This window comes from Coregonus lavaretus (assembly GCF_964263955.1).
Source record: "Coregonus lavaretus genome assembly, chromosome: 20".
NCBI lineage: Eukaryota > Metazoa > Chordata > Actinopteri > Salmoniformes > Salmonidae > Coregonus > Coregonus lavaretus.
The window spans coordinates 36997745-37020075 of record NC_140007.1 but is presented as its reverse complement, the minus strand read 5'-3'; the positions used below and the strand labels follow the sequence as shown (position 1 = coordinate 37020075).

At 43.6% G+C, this 22331-nt stretch overlaps 1 pseudogene across 1 annotated transcript; it reads right to left on the bottom strand.

Moving 5' to 3' along the window:
• Positions 1-1746: 1746 nt before the first annotated feature.
• LOC311147410 (KAT8 regulatory NSL complex subunit 2-like) lies at positions 1747-21315 on the bottom strand (annotated as a pseudogene). Its single transcript, XR_014615641.1, has 10 exons — positions 21006-21315; positions 13750-14008; positions 13326-13498; positions 12947-13036; positions 12536-12699; positions 11138-11304; positions 8811-8907; positions 6018-6277; positions 4385-4564; positions 1747-2716 (listed from the first exon to the last, which is right to left on the bottom strand). The product of XR_014615641.1 is annotated as a KAT8 regulatory NSL complex subunit 2-like (transcript).
• Between the last annotated feature and the right edge of the window lie 1016 nt (positions 21316-22331).

Below are 22331 nucleotides of genomic sequence, written 5' to 3'. Positions count from 1 at the left end.
TTATTCTAAAATGAATTAAAATATACATTTTCCTCATCAATCTACACATAATATCCCATAATGTCTTAGTGAAAACAGGTTTTTAGAAATTTGGAAAGGCACACACCTGTCTATATAAGGTCCCACAGTTGACAGTGCATGTCAGAGCAAAAACCAAGCCATGAGGTCGAAGGAATTGTCCGTAGAGCTCTGAGACAGGATTGTGTCGACGCACAGATCTGGGCAAGGGTACCAAAAAATTTCTGCAGCATTGAAGTTCCCCAAGAACACAGTGGCCTCCATCATGCTTAAATGGAAGAAGTTTGGAACCACATAGACTCTTCCTAGAGCTGGCCGCGCGGTCAAACTGAGCATTCGGGGGAGAAGGGCCTTGGTCAGGGAGGTGACCAAGAACCCGATGGTCACTCTGACAGAGCTCCACCCTTTGTAGCGCTTTGCGTTCAAGGGCGGCGCAATTGCCATGCCAAGCGGTGACGCAGCCAGTCAAGATGCTCTCGATAGTGCAGCTGTAGAACTTTGAGGATCTTAGGGCCCTTGACAAATCTGTTCAGCCTTCTGAGGGGAAAGAGGCGCTGCTGTGCCCTCTTCACGACTGTGCGGGTGTGTGTGGACCATGTTAAGTCCTTAGTAATGTGGACGCCGAGGAACTTAAAGCTCTCGACCCGCTCCACAACAGCCTGGTTGATGTGGATGGAGGCGTGCTCTCCCCTCTTTCTCCTATAGTCCACAATCAGCTCCTTGGTCTTACTGACGTTGAGGGAGAGGTTGTTGTCCTGGCACCACACTGCTAAGTCTCTGACCTCCTCCCTATAGGCTGTCTCATCACTGTCGGTGATTAGGCCTACCACTGTCATGTTGTCAGCAAACTTGATGACGATGGTGATAATAATAATAATAATATGCCATTTAGCAGACGCTTTTATCCAAAGCGACTAGGTCATGTGTGCATACGTTTTTACGTATGGGTGGTCCCGGGGATCGAACCCACTACCCTGGCGTTACAAGCGCCATGCTCTACCAATTGAGCTACAGAGGACCACATGGTGGTGATGGAGTCGCCTCAATTTCACTAGGACTCCACCTCGTCTCCCGCATTTACGCCTGCAGCGTTTTGGAAGCCCATGGATCAAAGGAATAGGGTCCGGTATGAACAGCGGAGTCAGAGTTGAAGTCGTATTTGAAGTCGAAATCAAGTTTAGTAACCGTCGATCTGATGTCCAGAAGTGCTTGTGATGATACTATGTCATAATAGTATGAACTTTCTGTACAAAAAAAACTATAAACACGATAAAAGTCACTAAATAGCAAAGTTGGGTTGGAACTCGTAAGATGTCGCCCTTCTCCATCGGCTCCATCTTTTTTTGAATAACACTAATGAAAAGCACTATACAAATTAAATGTATTATATATATATATATATATATATAGGACCTTCCACCCCCACCTGGGATATGGATGCCTGATGAAGACCTAAGGGTCGAAACGTGTCAATAAAATCCCCTGGGAGCATGAACAGCAGTGTGCAGTGTTTTCCTTCGCACACATAAAATAACATTTACTCCTTTCAAGAGTTTGGTGTTCAAAGGCAACATTCAACAATTTAGGGTTAGAAATCTCCCCCCAAAAAGGTGCTACTGAATTAATATGAGGACGATACCCGTTAATTTGTAAACCAAGGAGTTACGAGTGGTGTTTCATCTCTTCCCTGTACCAACACCGACTGACCCGGTATGCCAGACAGACTCAAATCAAATCAAATCAAATTTTATTGGTCACATGCGCCGAATACAACAGGTGCAGACATTACAGTGAAATGCTTACTTACAGCCCTTAACCAACAGTGCATTTATTTTTAACAAAAAAAGTAAAAATAAAACAACAACAAAAAAAGTGTTGAGAAAAAAAGAGCAGAAGTAAAATAAAATAACAGTAGGGAGGCTATATATACAGGGGGGTACCGGTGCGGAGTCAATGTGCGGGGGCACCGGCTAGTTGAGTTACTCTGTCTGTAACAGGAGTTATATGATATTACACAGGTACCTGAGCGAAACCAGGGTGAAAGGACTCATGAGTATCATCACAAAATGTCAGCAAGATGACAACTGATTGAGCAATGACTGAACAGTATTCATTTGGCAATGGTGTGCAAAGGCTTCATATGATCTAATGCCTTGTAGATAAAACCCTGGCTTTCAAATCAAATCAAATTGTATTGGCCACATGCGCCGAATACAACAGGTGCAGACATTACAGTGAAATGCTTACTTACAGCCCTTAACCAACAGTGCATTTATTTTTAATAAAAAAGTTAAATAAAACAACAACAAAAAAGTGTTGAGAAAAAAAGAGCAGAAGTAAAATAAAATAACAGTAGGGAGGCTATATATACAGGGGGGTACCGGTGCAGAGTCAATGTGCGGGGGCACCGGCTAGTTGAGGTAGTTGAAGTAATATGTACATGTGGGTAGAGTTAAAGTGACTATGCATAAATAATTAACAGAGTAGCAGCAGCGTAAAAAGATTGATCAACTCAACATCAGTCTCTGGAATTCTACATATGTCTTTTTTTATTTATATGGGTGAGATTTATATTAGTCTTTTCAACCCATTAGAACATGGGTTGAGGTAAATATCTTCTCTCATCTGGAAGTGTCTGCAGCAACATGGTCCAGTTCTGTTGAGTTTCCTATAGTTTCCCCTTCACCTCCATGACAATCTGGAGAGAACAAGAAGACATGCAGTTCAGACAAAGACAACAATTTCCATAGTCTGTTCCTATGGTGTTGAAATATTTTCTTCAACATACATTGCATTCGGAAAGTATTCAGACCCCTTCCCCTTTTCCACATTTTGTTACATTACAGCCTTATTCGAAAATTGATAAAATTAAATGTTTTCCTCAATCTACACACTATACCCCATAATGACAAAGCGAAAACAGGTTTAGAAATTTTGTAAATGTATTAAAAAAAAAAAAAAAAAAAAAAAAAACTTATTTACATAAGTATTCAGACCCTTTGCTATGATACTCGAAATTGAGCTCAGGTGCATCCTGAAGGTCCCCAAGAACACACTGGCCTCCATTCTTAAATGGAAGAAGTTTGGAACCGCCAAGACTCCTCCTAGAGCTGGCTGCCCGGCCAAACTGAGCAATCGGGGGAGAAGGGCCTTGCTCAGGGAGTTGACCAAGAACCCAATGGTCACTCTGACAGAGCTCCAGAGTTCCTCTGTGGAGATGGGAGAACCTTCCAGAAGGACAACCATCTCTGCAGCCCTCCATCAATCAGGCCTTTATGGTAGAGAGACCAGACGGAAGGCACTCCTCAGTAAAAGGCACATGACAGCCCACTTGGAGTTTGCCAAAAGGCACCTAAAGGACTCTCAGACCATGAAAAACAAGATTCTCTGGTCTGATGAAACCAAGATTGAACTCTTTGGCCTGAATGCCAAGCGTCACGTCAGGAGGAAACCTGGCACCATCCCTACGGTGATGCATGGTGGTGACAGCATCATGCTTTGGGGATGTTTTTCAGCGGCAGGGACTGGGAGACTAGTCAGGATCGAGGGAAAGATGAACGGAGGAAAGTACAGAAAGATCCTTGATGAAAACCTGCTCCATTTCTTTTTTATAAATTTGCACAAAAAATGAAAAAACAGTTTTTGCTTTGTCATTATCGGGTACTGTGTGTAGATTGATGAGGGAAAAAAACTATTTAATCAATTTTAGAATAAGGCTGTAACATAACATAATCTGGAAAAAGTGGGGTCTGAATACTTTCCGAATGCACTGTATATGTCTAAGAGCAATGTACTGTTCTGTGGAGTACTGTTACAATGTACTATTATTGTTGTGCTGGTAGCCTAGCGGTTAAGAGTGTTGGGCCAGTAACTGAAAGGTCGCCTGGTTTGAATCACCGAGCCAACTAGGTGAAAATTCTGTTGATGTGCCCTTCAGCAAGGCACTTAACCCTAATTGGGAAAGGGGGATACCTAGTCAGTTGTACAAATAAAATAAAATGTTTGCAACTGTTTAGCAACTGAATGCATTCAACTGAAATGTGTCTTCCGCATTTACCCAACCCTAATTGCTCCTGTAAGTCGCTCTGAATAAGAGTGTCTGCTAAATAACTAAAATGTAAATGTACAATGTAACAGCTTTGACATTAGTGCTGCAGCTAAAGGGGGTTGTGCACAGTACCATAATAAAATGGTACACAATAGTAGACAAACACCTATTTAGGGGTCTGGTCCACTAGCCACGTAGAACCAGCCTGATTACTGCGCTCCCCATTCTGTTTAACAAGAGTGAGCTATAGACAGGTCCGGCTGGTTCACAAGGCTACTGGTCCACAATCATTATCAAGAATTAAACATGACATCTCACCTGGTCCACTATATACTCCATATCTCTCTCAGAGAGCTCCATGTGTCCCGAGGCGTCCAGCTTGGTCCCGGTCAGGAAGTCCATGGGGGCCTCAGCGATGGCCCTGACTGCCTGGTCCTCCAGGGCCAAGGCTGTGTCAAACGTCAGAGGGGACATAGGACACCCCACTACATCCAGGTCCTACAGGAGATTAACAGATGAGGGGGGACATGTGCTGCAATAAGTTTATATTCCTCAACTAAGTAGATTAATACAGCTAAATAGGCTACAGGGGAAGTAAAAGGCATATTTTTGTGAGCATGTATAACCAAACTGTAAGCCTTGTTAATGCTGTTCTAGGAGGTGTGGTAGCAAAGTGTTATTTTAGTATCAAAAGTATTTTAGAAGCAATTTTAGTATCAAAGACCCATCATTTTCAAAGTTTTTATTCCTGGTTTTAAAAAAGCCAGAACTTTTTTTATTGGGTTTTGTCTGGCATCACAGGAAATCGGGCGAGAAATCTGAAATTATGTGCAAATCCTGGAGACGGTCATGATTAATTTATTAACACATTCAAACATGCTGACTAGACCGGGCACGCCCATGTTGATTTTGTCCATCCACACCAGATGCGATCAGGACACGCAGGTTGAAATATCAAAATGAACTCTGAACCAATTAGATTAATTTGAGGACAGGTCGAAACACATAAAACATTCATGCACATTTAGCTAGCTAGCTTGCTGTTGCTAGCTAATTTGTCCTGGGATATAAACAGTGGGTTGTTATTTTACCTGAAATGCACAAGGTACTTATTTTCTGGATCTTTGTAGAATTTTGACCCATTTTGAGTCACACAAAATCGTGTGTTCTCTACTCCGACAATTCATCCACAGATAAAAGGGGAAACCTAGTTAGTTTTAGTAATCGCTCCTCCTTCAGTCTTCTTCTGTGGACTTTATATGGCGGTTGGCAACCAACTTTAAGGTGCATTACCACCACCAACTGGACTGGAGTGTGGACCTCAGTTCATCTTTCAATCACCCCGTGGGTATATGCTCCTAAAAACCAATGAGGAGATGGGAGAGGCCGGACTAGCAGTGCGTCAAGTGTAAAAAATATAACCAAGTTCTATTTTAGTGCCTGGCAACGCAGACGCTCATTGATGAGCGCGAGCAGTTTGGATGAAATTATTGAATAACATGTATATGTGCATTTATTTTGCAACGCGGGCAGTGTGGTCAGCATGTTAAACAGCTGTGTTGCAAAGGCAGGAAGTAGCTTTGAGCATAGGTTCAATTTCAGTGCAGCTGCACTGATGCGCATTCCCCACTGGAGTGTATAACACACTTGAAAAACATTGAGTCAAAACAACATGCAACATTTTAGACATTCAGGGGGTGAACATTTGTTTGAGAAATAAGAGGCGTTTGTTCCTTCCAACTGAATGTTAATGTTGGCCCGATTTGGATCTGAACAGCTACAACAAGCTGCCAGACTTGATTAGGGCACTGATTAGGGAGAGTGAAAATGTATCTTTGGGGTGAAAATCCGTTTCAAATTAAAATGATTGGTATATTAGCCATGGGTTAATCATAGGATTATGGCTATATCATAAGAGCAGAAAACTTGGTGGGAGTCAGACTTTACGTACGTCGCTGAACTCTAGCGGCAGGCTCTCCGTGGGCTGTAACTCTGCAGCACTCAGGTACATGTCTCTGGGTAGTACTGCATCTAGCTGCTCTGGGGCCAGGGCTGTCTCCTGTTCAGGCTGGTACATGGGGGGCGGCAGGGAGAGATGCAGGGGGCAGCGAGGCTCCTCAGACTGGCCCATATGGACCGGCCGATCACACGGAACATCCTTTAGCCCCGGACACACGTTAAACAGTACCTGGTTACTGTCCTGGTAGATGTCTGGATGTTTTATGGTCAAGGATAACCACTTAATGAAATATAACTAAATATACAAATTAAATATAGTATTAGATTGCACCTTTGTGGACCACACCAATAGACAGTGACTATTAGATGTAGGATTTTAGGTCTATAGGATTTTAGTGCCATATGCGTCTATAGAAATGCAATAACAGATTTAACAGAAACAAACATCCACCAGTTAGTAACACAAATAACATGGCGATTATCAGGGTTACTACAATTACCACATACCAATAAACTTCATATAATTACACTATGAATTAGACTGTTATGCTGCGATTATCAGCGTTACTTCACACATAAGCTCACTACAATAACAGTATTAGGGTACTTGTGTGAAATGCTGGAAGGTGCAAGTTACTTACAAGCTTGATTGGTTTTGTACAACGATATTCTGTACCTCATTGACAATAGCTTTACTTTGAATTAAATCAGGGTTTATAGATTCTTGGAAAAACATTCTAAATCAACAGCTGAATTACTTGCTACATCGGCCATTATGTTGAACTTACTCTTGGTGCATTCGGAAAGTATTCAGACCCCTTGACATTTCCCACATTTTGTTAATTAATAGCCTTATTCTAAAATTGATGAGGATTTTTTTTTTATTGAATCAATCTACACACAATACCCCATAATGACAAAGCGAAAACAGGTTTAGACATTTTTACCTTATTTACATAAGTTCAGACCCTTTGCTATGAGACTCAAAATTGAGCTCAGGTGCATCCTGTTTCCATCTATCATCCTTGAGATGTTTCTACAACTTGGAGTCCACCTGTGGTAAATTCAATTGATTGGACATGATTTGGAATTGTCCGTAGAGCTCCGAGACAGGATTGTGTCAAGGCACAGATCTTGGGAAGGGTACCAAAAAATGACTGCAGGATTGAAGGTCCCCAAGAACACATTGGCCTCAATCATTCTTAAATTGAAGAAGTTTGGAACCACCAAGACTCTTCCTAGAGCTGGCCACCCGGCCAAACTGAGCAATCGGGGGGGAAGGGCCTTGGTCAGGGAGGTGACCAAGAACCCGATCGTCACTCTGACAGAGCTCCAGAGTTCCTCTGTGGAGATCGAAGAACCTTCCAGAAGGACAACCATCTCTGCAGCACTCCACCAATCAGGCCTTTTATGGTAGAGTGGCTAAACGGAAGCCACTCCTCAGTAAAAGGCCCATGACAGCCCACTTGGAGTTTTACAAAAGGCACCTAAAGGACTCTCAGACCATGAGAAACAAGATTCTCTGGTCTGATGAAACCAAGATTGAACTCTTTGACCTGAATGCCAAGTGTCACGTCTGGAGGAAACCTGGCACCATCCCTACGGTGAAGCATGGTGGTGGCAGCACCATGCTGTGGGGATGTTTTTCAGCAGCAGGGACTGGGAGACTAGTCAGGATCGAGGGAAAGATGAACGGAGCAAAGTACAGCGAGATCCTTGATGAAAATCTGCTCCAGAGCACTCAGGACCTCAGACTGGGGCGAAGGTTCACCTTCCCAACAGGACAACGACCCTAAGCACACAGCCAAGACAACGCAGGAGTGGCTTCGGGACAAGTCTCTAAATGTCCTTGAGTGGCCCAGCCAGAGCCTGGACTTGAACCCAAGCTAACATCTCTGGAGAGACCTGAAAATAGCTGTGCAGCGACGCTCCCCATCCACCCTGACAGAGCTTGAGAGGATCTGCAGAGAAGAATGGGAGAAACTCCCCAAATACAAGCATGCCATGCTTGTAGCGTAATACCCAAGAACTCGAGGCTGTAATTGCAGCCAAAGGTGCTTCAACAAAGTACTGAGTAAAGGGTATGAATAGTTATGTAAATGTGATATTTCAGTATATTTTTAATACATTTGCAAAAAATGATAAAAACCAGTTTTTGCTTTGTCATTATGGGGTATTGTTTGTAGATTGACTAGGGGGAAAAACAATTTAATCAATTTTAGAATAAGGCTGTAACGTAACAAAATGTGGAAAAAGTCAAGGGGTCTGAATACTTTCTGAATGCACAGATCACGTTTAAAAACAATGGTGGATGTATGCATCTGCTTGAACAATGTTTATTTTTTTTAATGATATCATTATGATTTGTAAAGGAGGAAAGGAGGTGTTTGTTCCTTCCAACTGAATTGACTATCCCCTTTGTTAGAATGGGGGAAAACCAACAGACCATGGGAAGAGGTTAATGTTGGCCTGGTTTGGATCTGGACAGCTACAACAAGCTGCCAGACTTGATTAAGGCCGTGTTAGCAATAAGAGGGTGTGTGAAAATGCAGGTGCATGCATCTTCTTCAGTTCAAGCACATGTACGAAATTGAAGGGTGCAAATGTCCAAGAAGTAGTGAGGCTGGCTGGTTAACATGGCAACATCCAAGCTTATGTTGTAGCTTTCGCCACAAAGAGCATTAGTATGGTTTTACACCCTCACATAAGTCCATGTAAGTTATTGTATTCGTGCACATTTTAAAATCAACCCATGATGGATCATAGATCATACTATGATGGATACGAGAGATGCAGTGTTGTGTCATTGGGAGACACTGGTTAGAGCAGCGGGTCCCCTCCACGTAGGAGATACACCTCTGGCTGGACCTCACTGTATGGGCCTGTAGAGAGAACACACAATAACGGGGAAAAAAAGGTTAAAATCCTCAAACAAAACAAAATCGTCAGCTTGAAGTTTAACACAAAATGCATCTTGAACAACAGAGGTTTCACATGCATTTGCTAACAAGTTAATCACTAAATCTGGCAAACTTTCTGTGCAGTCTGCAGCAAAATACCCCACTGTGCCCTCTACTGGCACTGTATTGTACATGGAAGCTCAAGCAGAGTGGTTTTGGGGTGCTATAGATGGGTTGGTTGTTTAGCAACAAAACCGATGCATGCAGAACTTTGGGGCAAAACAGACGGGGTTGACTTAGATTTTTGACAACATATAAACTATATTTAGTCTCCAAATGTTTATTGAAAACATATATACATTTGCACAATGAGCACTTGTCTCTCAAATACATTGTTAGTTGTTGGTGAGCTAGCTAGCGAATTTTAGCCATATTAGCATAGAAGTGAAATCAGTCAAAACAAGACATAAAATCAAATGTTATTTGTCACATGTGCCGAATACAATACACCGTGAAATGCTTACTTACAAGGCCTTAACCAACAATGCAGTTAAGAAAATATTTACTAAATAAAAAATTTTGAGTAACAATCAAATAACAATAACTAGGCTATATACAGGGGGTACCGGTACCGAGTCAATGTGTGTGGGTACATGTTAGTCAAGGTAATTAAGATAATATGTACATGTAAGTAGGGGTAAAGTCAATGCAAATAGTCCGGATAGCCATTTGATTAATTGTTCAGCAGTCTTATGGTTTGGGGCTAGAAGCTGTTAAGGAGCCTTTTGGACCTAGACTTGGTGCTCCGGTACCGCTTGCCGTGCGGTAGCAGAGAGAACAGTCTATGACTTGGGTGGCTGGAGTCTGACAATTTTTTGGGCCTTCCTCTGACACCGCCTGGTATAAAGGTCTTGGATGGCAGGACGCTTGGCTCCAGTGATGTACTAGGCCGTACGCACTACCCTCTGTAGCGCCTTACGGTCGGATGCTGAGCAGTTGCCATACCAGGCGGTGATGCAACCGGTCAGGATGCTCTCAATGGCGCAGCTGTAGAACTTTGAGGATCTGGGGTCCCATGCCAAATCATTTCAGTCTCCTGAGGGCGAATAGGCGTTGTCGTGCCCTCTTCACGACTGTCTTGGTGTGTTCAGACCATGATAGTTTGTTGGTGATGTGGACACCAAGGAACTTGAAGCTCTCGACCCTCTCCACTACAGCCCGGTCGATGTGAATGGGGGCGTGTTCGGCCCTCCTTTTCCTGTAGTCCACAATCAACTCCTTTGTCTTGCTCACGTTGAGGGAGAGGTTGTTGTCTCTGACCTCCTCCCTATAGGCTGTCTCATCGTTGTCAGTGATCAGGCCTACCACCGTTGTGTCGTCAGCAAACTTGATGGTGTCATGCTTGGTCACTCAGTCGTGGGTGAACAGGGAGTACAGGAGGGGACTAAGCACGCACCCGAGGGGCCCCCGTGTTGAGGATCAGCGTGGCAGATGTGTTGTTGTCTACCCTTACCACCTGGGGGTGGCCCGTCAGGAAGTCCAGGATCCAGTTGCAGAGGGAGGTGTTTTGTCCCAGGGTCTTTAGCTTAGTGATGAGCTTTGTGGGCACTATGGTGTTGAACGCTGAGCTGTAGTCAATGAACAGCATTCTCACATAGGTGTTCCTTTTGTCCAGGTGGGAAAGGGCAGTGTGGAGTGCAATTGAGATTGCGTCATCTGTGGATCTGTTGGGGAGGTATGCGAATTGGAGTGGGTCTAGGGTTTCCAGGATGATGGTGTTGATGTGAGCCATGACCAGCCTTTCAAAGCACTTCATGGCTACAGACGTGAGTGCTACGGGCAGTAGTCATTTAGGCAGGTTACCTTGGCGTTCTTAGGCACAGGGACTATGGTGGTCTGCTTGAAACATGTAGGTATTACAGACTCGGTCAGGGAGAGGTTGAAAATGTCAGTAAAGACACTTGCCAGTTGGTCCGCGCATGCTCTGAGTACACGTCTTGGTAATCCGTCTGGCCCTGCGGCCTTGTGAATGTTGACCTGTTTAAAGGTCTTGCTTGGTATCAATAACAAGATAAAACTAACTGAAACGAGCCACCTACGATTCCCCACATGGCAGCTTCTTGTAATTTTTGCTAGCTATCTGACCGTTCAGAATAATAACAACACACGGCTGTCTGCCAGGCAACCCGTCTATGCTTTTATAAACACAGACCTGAGGAGGAGCTCCTTCTGTGACAGTCTGTCTCCTCTCTAGGAGCTGCCGATGCAGCAGAGCCTCCACGCCGTACTGGCGGCGGTACCGACGCAGAGCCTTCAGCTTCCTCAGGTTCACCATCTCCTTCATGGAGAGACCCTCGGGACCCGTCAGCAGACTGATTCCTGTTGGACACATCACACAGGAGAGGGGTCAGAGGTGCTGGTATCATCACAGTAATCACACCTGGCTAACCCACCGTCACATCTGGCATCACCACAATGGTCACACCGGACACACCACAATGGTCACACCTGGAATTTCTTCAATAAAAATAAAACAATTTAAGCAGAGAAGTACTCAATTAGTTTAGTACTTTTCCACTTTCAGTTGCAACATGTTTTGCTAAGGTGAGCCTTACTGAACTAACCTTACCCAGGTAAGTCCAGGATAGAACCTGGGGCGGCAGGTAGCTTAGTGGGTAAGAGCGTTGTGCCAGTAACCGAAAGGTCGCTGGTTCTAATCCCCGAGCCGACTAGGTGAAAAATCTGTCGATGTGCCCTTAAGCAAGGCACTTAACCCTAATTGCTCCTGTAAGTCGCTCTGGATAAGAGCGTCTGCTAAATGACTAAAATGTAAATGTAATAGAACAGGCTGGGATAGTGCGGCACCATGGTTTCACTACAGTGGCCCTAACCAATAGTGCTGAGCAATTAACCAACATTTCTGTTATTTCTTGTTTTTTAAAACAACTAATTGACTGACGTCTGTTGAATTATGTGAATTCCATTTGCAAAAAATGTTTGCATGCTTAATGCGCCTACTTGTCCGGTCTGGGTGTTTCTTTTATGCCTGCTACCTTAGGTTAGTGTGGGGCAGACATGGAGAGGGAGACAGAAGAATGCACGATTGAGAGGGATAGAGAGCAGTTGCTTCGCGAGGTATCTCTACCTGAAAATACATGATCTAAGTGATTGATCGTTGGTATTCAGCAGTCATAAAAGTATGCCTTATTTACTTTGAAGAACTACTAAAATAGTGATTTAGTCAGACAGCATAGACAGCAGCTCTATAGAGATGAGATGATGACTTGGAATGGAATAATAAAATCAAATAACAAAAATGTAATATACACAACTGAAATATTTTATTAAAGTAATGTGAATAAATGATTGTTAATAAGTGATAAGCAGTAATGGGCAGTCACTACCGTCATGGGATTTTTAAAATTCTGTGTTACAGCATTCAACCCACATAATGCATAAAGCATTTAATGTAAAAATAAATAAATAATTCGAAACTGAAAACCGTGATTTTTATATAATCAAACCGAAACGACCTCAAAAAGCACTAATCGCTCAGCAGCACTACCTACAGGACAGAACAGACTGGGTTAGTGCAGCACACTGGCTTTACCTAGTGTCTCATGCTCCACCCTGCAGCTGTGCAGGTATCGGCGCTTCTTCTCCTTGAGGAGGTGCTGCAGTCGTTTGAACTGGTCGATGTAGAGAGACTGGAGTCTGATGAGCTTCTCCCGTGTGATCAGAGCAACCTTCTCTGCTGTGTACACTCCTGCACGTCTGCACGTCAAAACCACATCCATACAATTAAAACAGTTAGACCACAATAGAACCACTACAAACACGCCAGTCTGATCTTGCAATCAAAACAAAGATTTGTTGTCCACATTAGCGGACTGGGCACAGGTTGGGACCTGGAGAATGTTGAGCCATTCGGATCAATTTCCAAAGATCAAGTAGATTTCGATCTTATAACACACCTATGTAATGTGGTACACAACACAGTACCCAGATAGTGCAGTCTTACTTGAGAGGGTCCTCGTTGTCACTGTCAATGCTGTCAGCTTCACTGTCTGGGTCTCCTCTCCAGGTCTGGTCCAGAGCCAGCTGTCCTCATCTACAGACAGACAATCCCCATAAGCTCCCCTAGACTGTGACATGGCTCAATGCAGCGGAGGAATGTACAGGAATGGGACCATGCAGTAAGTAGTAAACGCTCCCTTTACCTGGAATTGCAACTATTAGAAAAAAAGAACAGCTATCAGAACACCAGAGAGTAAAAAATTAGCTGTCAAATATGGTGCAATTCATTTGTTGTGCATGGTCTCTGATAAATAAAATAAATGTCAAAATATGCCAACGCATATGTGTAGAAAGAAAAAAGATGCTGCAGAAACGTTTCACACCTAGGATGCGGCTGGCTTCACTGCGGCCACTGTCCGGGCCGTGTGTCTCAGGGAGGTTGTATCCACTGAGCTGAGATAGGAGGGCCTCAGGAGCGGGACCAGATGAGGCCTTCCTCAGCTGGGCCTGGACAGCCTTGACATTCCTCCTAACGTGCTCCATACAGAAGGTCACCCTGAACGTAGAAATAAGAGTCACACATGTCAGATAAGGTCACAGAGAACCCCAGATGGCGCAGATATTTCCAATGTATTTATGGCTAATAAACTTGAAACGTGAAGAACTGACTTGAAAAGGAAAAAACTCACTCTTCATTGATACACTTCAAGGGATTTCCCCCAATGTAAGCCTAAATACAACATCAACATGTAGTTGTTGTTTTGAGAGTTTGATAGAAGAAATGTATATCCAAGTTGATTCATTCACCCTTCTTTCTTTTCAACCTTTGGGGCTGCGTTCGGGCAGCGCTTGCCATTCTTGTTAGACACATAACTACACTGTCTGTAGGGGGCGTTCTTGTCCTCCAGGACATGTTTGATGCAGAACTCCAGGCCCTCCAGGCGGGGCTGGAAGCAGGTCCGTTGGGTGAAGGAACAGGCCTGGGGCTCTTGGGTACGGGCAGTCTGGGCCAAACGGCCCCGGCTTGACGGCAACACGTGGATCCTTATCCTGTTCATTACTGGTTCTGGAAGGGAAATACATACTCAGGTGAGTACCAGGGGCTGAAGCAGCAACTCTACAGTTAAGTGTCAACAAAGTTACTCAGGTGAGACTCTGGCAATATGTGATGGCAAGCAGAGAATACAGGGACACTAGAGTGCATCTTGCTACTACAGTACAGTAAACATGTTCACAGACCTGACCTTAGGCTCTTTTAGGTCATTTTCACACAGTTTGACTATTTGAAGTTAAATCAATTTGAATATTTGTAGCTACTTTAAGTTAATACCTGCAGTCAACTTGTGCAATACGTTAGCAGATAAAGCATTTCAGCCACACCCATTGCTGACAGGTGTATAAAATATAGCACACAGCCATGCAATCTCCATAAACAAACAAACAAACATTGGCAGTAGAATGGCCTGTACTTTAAGAGCTCAGTGACTTTCAATGTGGCATCGTCATAGGATGCCACCCTTCCAACAATTCAGTTTGTTAGATTTCCGCCCTGCTAGAGCTGCCCCGGTCAACTGTAAGTGTTGTTATTGTGAAGCGGAAATGTTTAGGAGCAACAACAGCTCAGCCGTGAAGTTGTAGGCCACACAAGCTCACAGAACAGGACCGCAGAGTGCTGTAGCGCATAAAAATCATCTATCCACGGTTGCAACACTCACTACCGAGTTCCAAACTGCCACTGGAAGCAACGTCAGCACAATAACTGTTCGTTGGGAGCTTCTTGAAATGTGGCCAAGCAGCCGCCACAAGCCTAAGATCACCATGCGCAATGCCAAGCGTCAGCTGGAGTGGTGTAAAGCTTGCCGCCATTGGACTATGGAGAAGTGGAAACGCGTTCTCTGGAGTGAGGAATTACGCTTCACCATCTGGCAGTCCGACGGACGAATTTGGGTTTGGCGGATGCCAAGAGAACGCTACCTGCCCCAGTACATAGTGCCAACTGTAAAGTTTGGTGGAGGAGGAATAATGGTCTGAGACTGTTTTTCATGGTTTGGGCTAGGCCCCTTAGTTCCAGTGAAGGGAAATCTTAACGCAACAGCATACAATTACATTGTAGACGATTCTGTGCCTCCAACTTTGTGGCAACAGTTTGGGGAAGACCCTTTCCTGTTTCAGCATGACAATGCCCCCATGCACAAAGCGAGGTCCATACAGAAATGGACCTCAACCCCATCGAACACCTTTGGGATTAATTGAAACGCCAACTGCGAGGCAGGCCAACATCACTGCCCGACATCACTAATGCTCTTGTGGCTGAATGGAAGCAAGTCTCCGCTGCAATGTTCCAGCATCTAGTGGAAAGCCTTCCGAGAAGAGTGGAGGCTGTTATAGCACCACTTTTGGCCTTGTAGTGTATTTTATAATGGCTTTCTGCCAGAGGTCAAAGAGCTCTGGATGCGTTCTGTACAGCTGCTATATTTTTTCTCCTCTGTTCTTCTCCGTGTGCACATGCTGCTCTTCCTTCAGTAAAGCATGCATCACAACTTTGTTCATTTGGCCAATTTCTCTCGTTCACTTTCGCTTGTAAGCGTACACATTCACCGAAAATGACATTCGGTAGCTACTAGCTACAGTGAGGGAAAAAAGTATTTGATCCCCTGCTGTTTTTGTACGTTTGCCCACTGATAAAGACATGATCAGTCTATAATTTTAATGGTAGATTTATTTGAACAGTGAGAGACAGAATAACAACAACAAAATCCAGAAAAATGCATGTCAAAATTTGTATAAATTGATTTGCATTTTAATGAGGGAAATAAATATTTGACCCCTCTGCAAAACATGATTTAGTACTTGGTGGCAAAACCCTTGTTGGCAATCACAGAGGTCAGACGTTTCTTGTAGTTGGCCACCAGGTTTGCACACATCTCAGGAGGGATTTTGTTCCACTCCTCTTTCAGATCTTCTCCAAGTCATTAAGGTTTTGAGGCTGACGTTTGGCAACTCGAACGTTCAGCTCCCTCCACAGATTTTCTATGGGATTAAGGTCTGGAGACTGGCTAAGCCACTCCAGGACCTTAATGTGCTTCTTCTTGAGCCACTCCTTTGTTGCCTTGGCCGTGTGTTTTGGGTCATTGTCATGCTGGAATACCCATCCACGACCCATTTTCAATGCCCTGGCTAAGGGAAGGAGGTTCTCACCCATGATTTGACGGTACATGGCCCCATCCATCGTCCCTTTGATGCGGTGAAGTTGTCCTGTCCCCTTAGCAGAAAAACACCCCAAAAGCATAATGTTTCCACCTCCATGTTTAACGGTGGGGATGGTGTTCTTGGGGTCATAGGCAGCATTCCTCCTCCTCCAAACACGGCGAGTTGAGTTGATACCAAAGAGCTCGATTTTGGTCTCATCTGACCACAACACTTTCATCCAGTTCTCCTCTGAATCATTCAGATGTTCATTGGCAAACTTCAGACGGCCCTGTATTTGTGCTTTCTTGAGCAGGGGACCTTGCGGGCGCTGCAGGATTTCAGTCCTTCACGGCGTAGTGTGTTACCAATTGTTTTCTTGGTGACTATGGTCCCAGCTGCCTTGAGATCATTGACAAGATCCTCCCGTGTAGTTCTAGGCTGATTCCTCACCGTTCTCATGATCATTGCAACTCCACGAGGTGAGATCTTGCATGGAGCCCCAGGCCGAGGGAGATTGACAGGTCTTTTGTGTTTCTTCCATTTGCAAATAATCGCACCAACTGTTGTCACCTTCTCACCAAGCTGCTTGGCGATGGTCTTGTAGCCCATTCCAGCCTTGTGTAGGTCTACAATCTTGTCCCTGACATCCTTGGAGAGCTCTTTGATCTTGGCCATGGTGGAGAGTTTGGAATCTGATTGATTGATTGCTTCTGTGGACAGGTGTCTTTTATACAGATAACAAGCTGAGCTAAGGAGGACTCCCTTTAAGAGTGTGCTCCTAATCTCACCTCGTTACCTGTATAAAAGACACCTGGGAGCCAGAAATCTTTCTGATTAGGAGGGGGTCAAATACTTATTTCCCTCATTAAAATGCAAATCAATTTATAACATTTTTGACATGTGTTTTTCTGGATTTTGTTGTTGTTATTCTGTCTCTCGCTGTTCGAATAAACCTACCATTAAAATTATAGACTGATCATTTCTTTGTCAGTGGGCAAACGTACAAAATCAGCAGGGGATCAAATACTTTTTTCCCCTCACTGTATAACTTTATGAGCTGTCTTAGCAATTAGTTTATGGTCGTTTTCACTCAATATCATTTAGCTATGTGATTTTGCTATTAGGTAGCGTTAAATTGTTACCATTCTGGTAATAGAAGCCCAATGTGATTTTCTTGCATTTTTAGCGCCCCCTTGTGTGCTATGCCTGTAATACTGTAAATTCCAGGATGAGAGAAGGATGTTATGGCGATATGAAAATCTGGATACCGCCCAAGCCTACACCAGAGTTCGGAAAAACCTCACCAAACCATGTGTGAAATCCCCCTTAGAATGGCTTATACTTAACATGTAGGCTCAGAATTCCTGAACAGTCCCATTACAATCAGAATGTTGAACAAACATTTCAAATTACTATTTTGTCCCCATGTTGGCGGTTATCTGAGAAAATATCGACAGGGAAGCGTTATCACCCAGACCTTCAGTACGAGGGTCTGTATATCGGTTTTCCCAAGCGACAAACACTTACACAATATGGCTGAACCTAACCAAATATTGGCCCACACAATCAGCTGGAAAATTTCACAAACACTTCCAGCTGATTGCAAGGAAATGTGCTTCGGTCGACTAAGTTCGGTTACATTCAGCTATTGTTTACATATTGTGCATCACGTGTAATGCCTCAGGAGATTGAAAATACAAGTGTCAGAACCTACTGACGCCGCAAAAAGTATTGCTGTGGATACCCTATATCCACCTCCTACTGCCAAAAGGACCAACAGCACGGACAACCAGTAAAGTAAGAGCACATATAATGTTATTCGCCATTCTGGCTTGTAGAGACTCTTGCGTCTTTTTTAGGCTGCCTTCGTTCAGACAGAAGATCCATGGGGTAACATTCTGATGTTTAGGCAAACCTGACCTACAGTGGGGAAAAAAAGTATTTAGTCAACCACCAATTGTGCAAGTTCTCCCACTTAAAAAGATGAGAGAGGCCTGTAATTTTCATCATAGGTACACGTCAACTATGACAGACAAATTGAGAAAAAAAAATCCAGAAAATCACATTGTAGGATTTTTAATGAATTTATTTGCAAATTATGGTGGAAAATAAGTATTTGGTCACCTACAAACAAGCAAGATTTCTGGCTCTCACAGACCTGTAACTTCTTCTTTAAGAGGCTCCTCTGTCCTCCACTCGTTACCTGTATTAATGGCACCTGTTTGAACTTGTTATCAGTATAAAAGACACCTGTCCACAACCTCAAACAGTCACACTCCAAACTCCACTATGGTCAAGACCAAAGAGCTGTCAAAGGACACCAGAAACAAAATTGTAGACCTGCACCAGGCTGGGAAGACTGAATCTGCAATAGGTAAGCAGCTTGGTTTGAAGAAATCAACTGTGGGAGCAATTATTAGGAAATGGAAGACATACAAGACCACTGATAATCTCCCTCGATCTGGGGCTCCATGCAAGATCTCACCCCGTGGGGTCAAAATGATCACAAGAACGGTGAGCAAAAATCCCAGAACCACACGGGGGGACCTAGTGAATGACCTGCAGAGAGCTGGGACCAAAGTAACAAAGCCTACCATCAGTAACACACTACGCCGCCAGGGACTCAAATCCTGCAGTGCCAGACGTGTCCCCCTGCTTAAGCCAGTACATGTCCAGGCCCGTCTGAAGTTTGCTAGAGTGCATTTGGATGATCCAGAAGAGGATTGGGAGAATGTCATATGGTCAGATGAAACCAAAATAGAACTTTTTGGTAAAAACTCAACTCGTCGTGTTTGGAGGACAAAGAATGCTGAGTTGCATCCAAAGAACACCATACCTACTATGAAGCATGGGGGTGGAAACATCATGCTTTGGGGCTGTTTTTCTGCAAAGGGACCAGGACGACTGATCCGTGTAAAGGAAAGAATGAATGGGGCCATGTATCGTGAGATTTTGAGTGAAAACCTCCTTCCATCAGCAAGTGCATTGAAGATGAAACGTGGCTGGGTCTTTCAGCATGACAATGATCCCAAACACACCGCCCGGGCAACGAAGGAGTGGCTTCGTAAGAAGCATTTCAAGGTCCTGGAGTGGCCTAGCCAGTCTCCAGATCTCAACCCCATAGAAAATCTTTGGAGGGAGTTGAAAGTCTGTGTTGCCCAGCGACAGCCCCAAAACATAACTGCTCTAGAGGAGATCTGCATGGAGGAATGGGCCAAAATACCAGCAACAGTGTGTGAAAACCTTGTGAAGACTTACAGAAAACGTTTGACCTGTGTCATTGCCAACAAAGGGTATATAACAAAGTATTGAGAAACTTTTGTTATTGACCAAATACTTATTTTCCACCATAATTTGCAAATAAATTCATTAAAAATCCTACAATGTGATTTTCTGGAAAAAAATTTCTCATTTTGTCTGTCATAGTTGACGTGTACCTATGATGAAAATTACAGGCCTCTCTCATCTTTTTAAGTGGGAGAACTTGCACAATTGGTGGCTGACTAAATATTTTTTTTCCCCACTGTATGTCTGACATTAACTTAATCTGTAATTCAAGCCTTACTCAACCTCAGCAATCAATAGATAAATACTAAAACAGGAGGATCGTCATAACCACTGACAGTTGGGCTGGAGGACAGAATGACCAGAAGTAAATAAATAAAAGAAGTCAAGAAAAGCACAGGGCACTACTCATGACAGCTGTCTAGACAATATGCCACATGGACATGGTTTCAGATCTGACCTTTGTACATGCGGCTGATAGTTAAGTTATTCAGAAGAGTAACGTTAGCAAGAGAAACACCGGCCTTTTCATTGCAAACTTATTGACAATAAAAATGTTGCTTGCTAGCTAACTAGCAAGACAGTTCTTATACCTATCTAGTTTGCCCAACACAAATATGTTCAGGATAAAACAAACTGTAGCTCCTCTACCTAGCTTAAAGGCCATGCACAGTCAACATGTTTTTCAATAAATGTTATATTTGGATGAAACCAGATCAAAGTATGATGACAAAAGTATGAAAAATGTCTTGCGTCTACATTCAGGGTTCGTACAGACAGTGGCAAGTCAAATTCAAGGACTTTCAAGTACTTTTTCAAGCACTAATATTTATTTTCAAGGACAATCAATTTGTAATATTATGCAATTGTTTCTCGTCGCCACCAGATGGCAGTATTGCCACAACCTCGAGAGAAAAAAGTACTTTCTATTTACATTTCATTACATTTCAGTCATTTAGCAGACGCTCTTATCCAGAGCGACTTACAGTTAGTGAGTGCATACATTATTTGTTTATACTGGCCCCCTGTGGGAATCGAACCCACAACCCTGGCGTTGCAAACGCCATGCTCTACCAACTGAGCTACATCCCTGCCGGCCATTCCCTCCCCTACCCTGGACGACGCTGGGCCAATTGTGCGCCGCCCCATGGGTCTCCCGGTCGCGGGAATTGAACCCATCTCTACTCAATAATATGTGTTTCATTACTTATTTACTACATACGAGTGGTAAGTCAGTACTGATGATGTTGACTGCTTTCCTTATATGAACTGTAACTACATTTTTGAAATTGTTGCATTCATATTTTTGCTCAGTGTACACGATAATATTAAATTGTCTTTATATTGAAATTGTCTTTATATTTCACTAAATGTTAGGTCCCACAGGCTGTCCCAACACGACATGAAAGTTAATTCTGACAATGTAAAAGGCCCTTAGTTGACTCTAAAATGTTGTATTCTATACCCATTTGAAGAGAAACAAGTTATTGTGTGATAGATTAAAGATTCTCTCAGGGGACTCTATTAAAATTTTAGCTGACCCTATATGGGTCCCGGACCCCAAGTTTGGGAACCACTGTACTACTAACCTCTCTCCCTGCTTGTTTCAATGCTTCCTCCCTCTGTATCTCCTTTCCAGCCTGACTCACCACCGTCGGTCTCACTAATCATTGAAAAGAAAATGTATTATGTTATGAGAAGTTATAGTAGCCCATCATTTGATTATAGCTAGCTTAATTTCAGTCAAATGCTCCTGCTGAGGTCAGGCTCTGTTCAACGTTGGCTTCAAACTTCATCCTTCTAGCCAGCTAGTTATAGCTAGCTAACAGCCAGAGCCCTTGAGCTACCTAGCTAGCTAGACATCTGACTGAAATATCAGCGACTATTTACCAGTTGTACACTCATTCTCAGAGAGTCAGGGGGTTTTTGTTTGGGGGATGTCTGTTGACACGGCAGGAGTCGATGGATGTTTAAAAAAATCCCACTGTCAGCGGCGTCTCTCTGCCACTTGCCACTGTAGGTCTGGGCTGAGGTAGTTAATTTCACCTCTCTGCCTATGTCGTGGTCTGAGTTTACAGGCGTTGGACAGAGTGGTGAATGAATGCGCTGCTAACAAGGGAAATCCGGGGGAGAAGGCGAACATAGCGAACATACATGAAACATTCATGATTCCACTCGTTCGCAGAGGTAGGTGCGATTAGAACTCAGATCAAGAAGCCTTCTGAGCGTTGATCAACGCTAGGAACGCAATAATATGTGGGTAAACGACCGTTAAAATAAAAAGGCAAGTAAACGCCATTTCACAAATTTACATTTTAGTAATTTAGCAGACACTCTTATCCAGAGCGACTTACAGTAGTGAGTGCATACATTTTCGTACTGGTCCCCTGTGGAAATCGAACCCACAACCCTGGCATTGCAAGCGCCATGCTCTACCAACTGAGCTACACTGGATTATAAAAGGTGCGTAAACGCTGTTTACCCTCCACTACATCCCTGGATGGGTCTTTAAGCACTTCAAGCACTTTGTGCGAACCCTGTACATTGATAAAGTTTAATCATAAAGTTACTAGTCACCTCCCCCATGTCAAACTCTTGGATTCAGGAGGCGGGATTATTAAGGGGATAGGGTGACATCACCCTAACACACCAATGGTAACATAATATTCTCTTACCCAATTTAAATAAGTACCGCCTTGTAAGCAACATCGTAGAAGGCGTGTTTGCAGAGGGGCATGGTTTATATAGCTATACTGGGGGAGTTGTCATGTCAACACATCTGTCATTGTTGCTGTGAACCGCATCACAAGAGACATGTCAAACGGGAGATGTTTAATAAAATGCAATTTAAATGTTGTTTTAGTTGCTTTGTGTATCACCAGATTTGCTTGAAATGGATTTTACTGTAACACTGC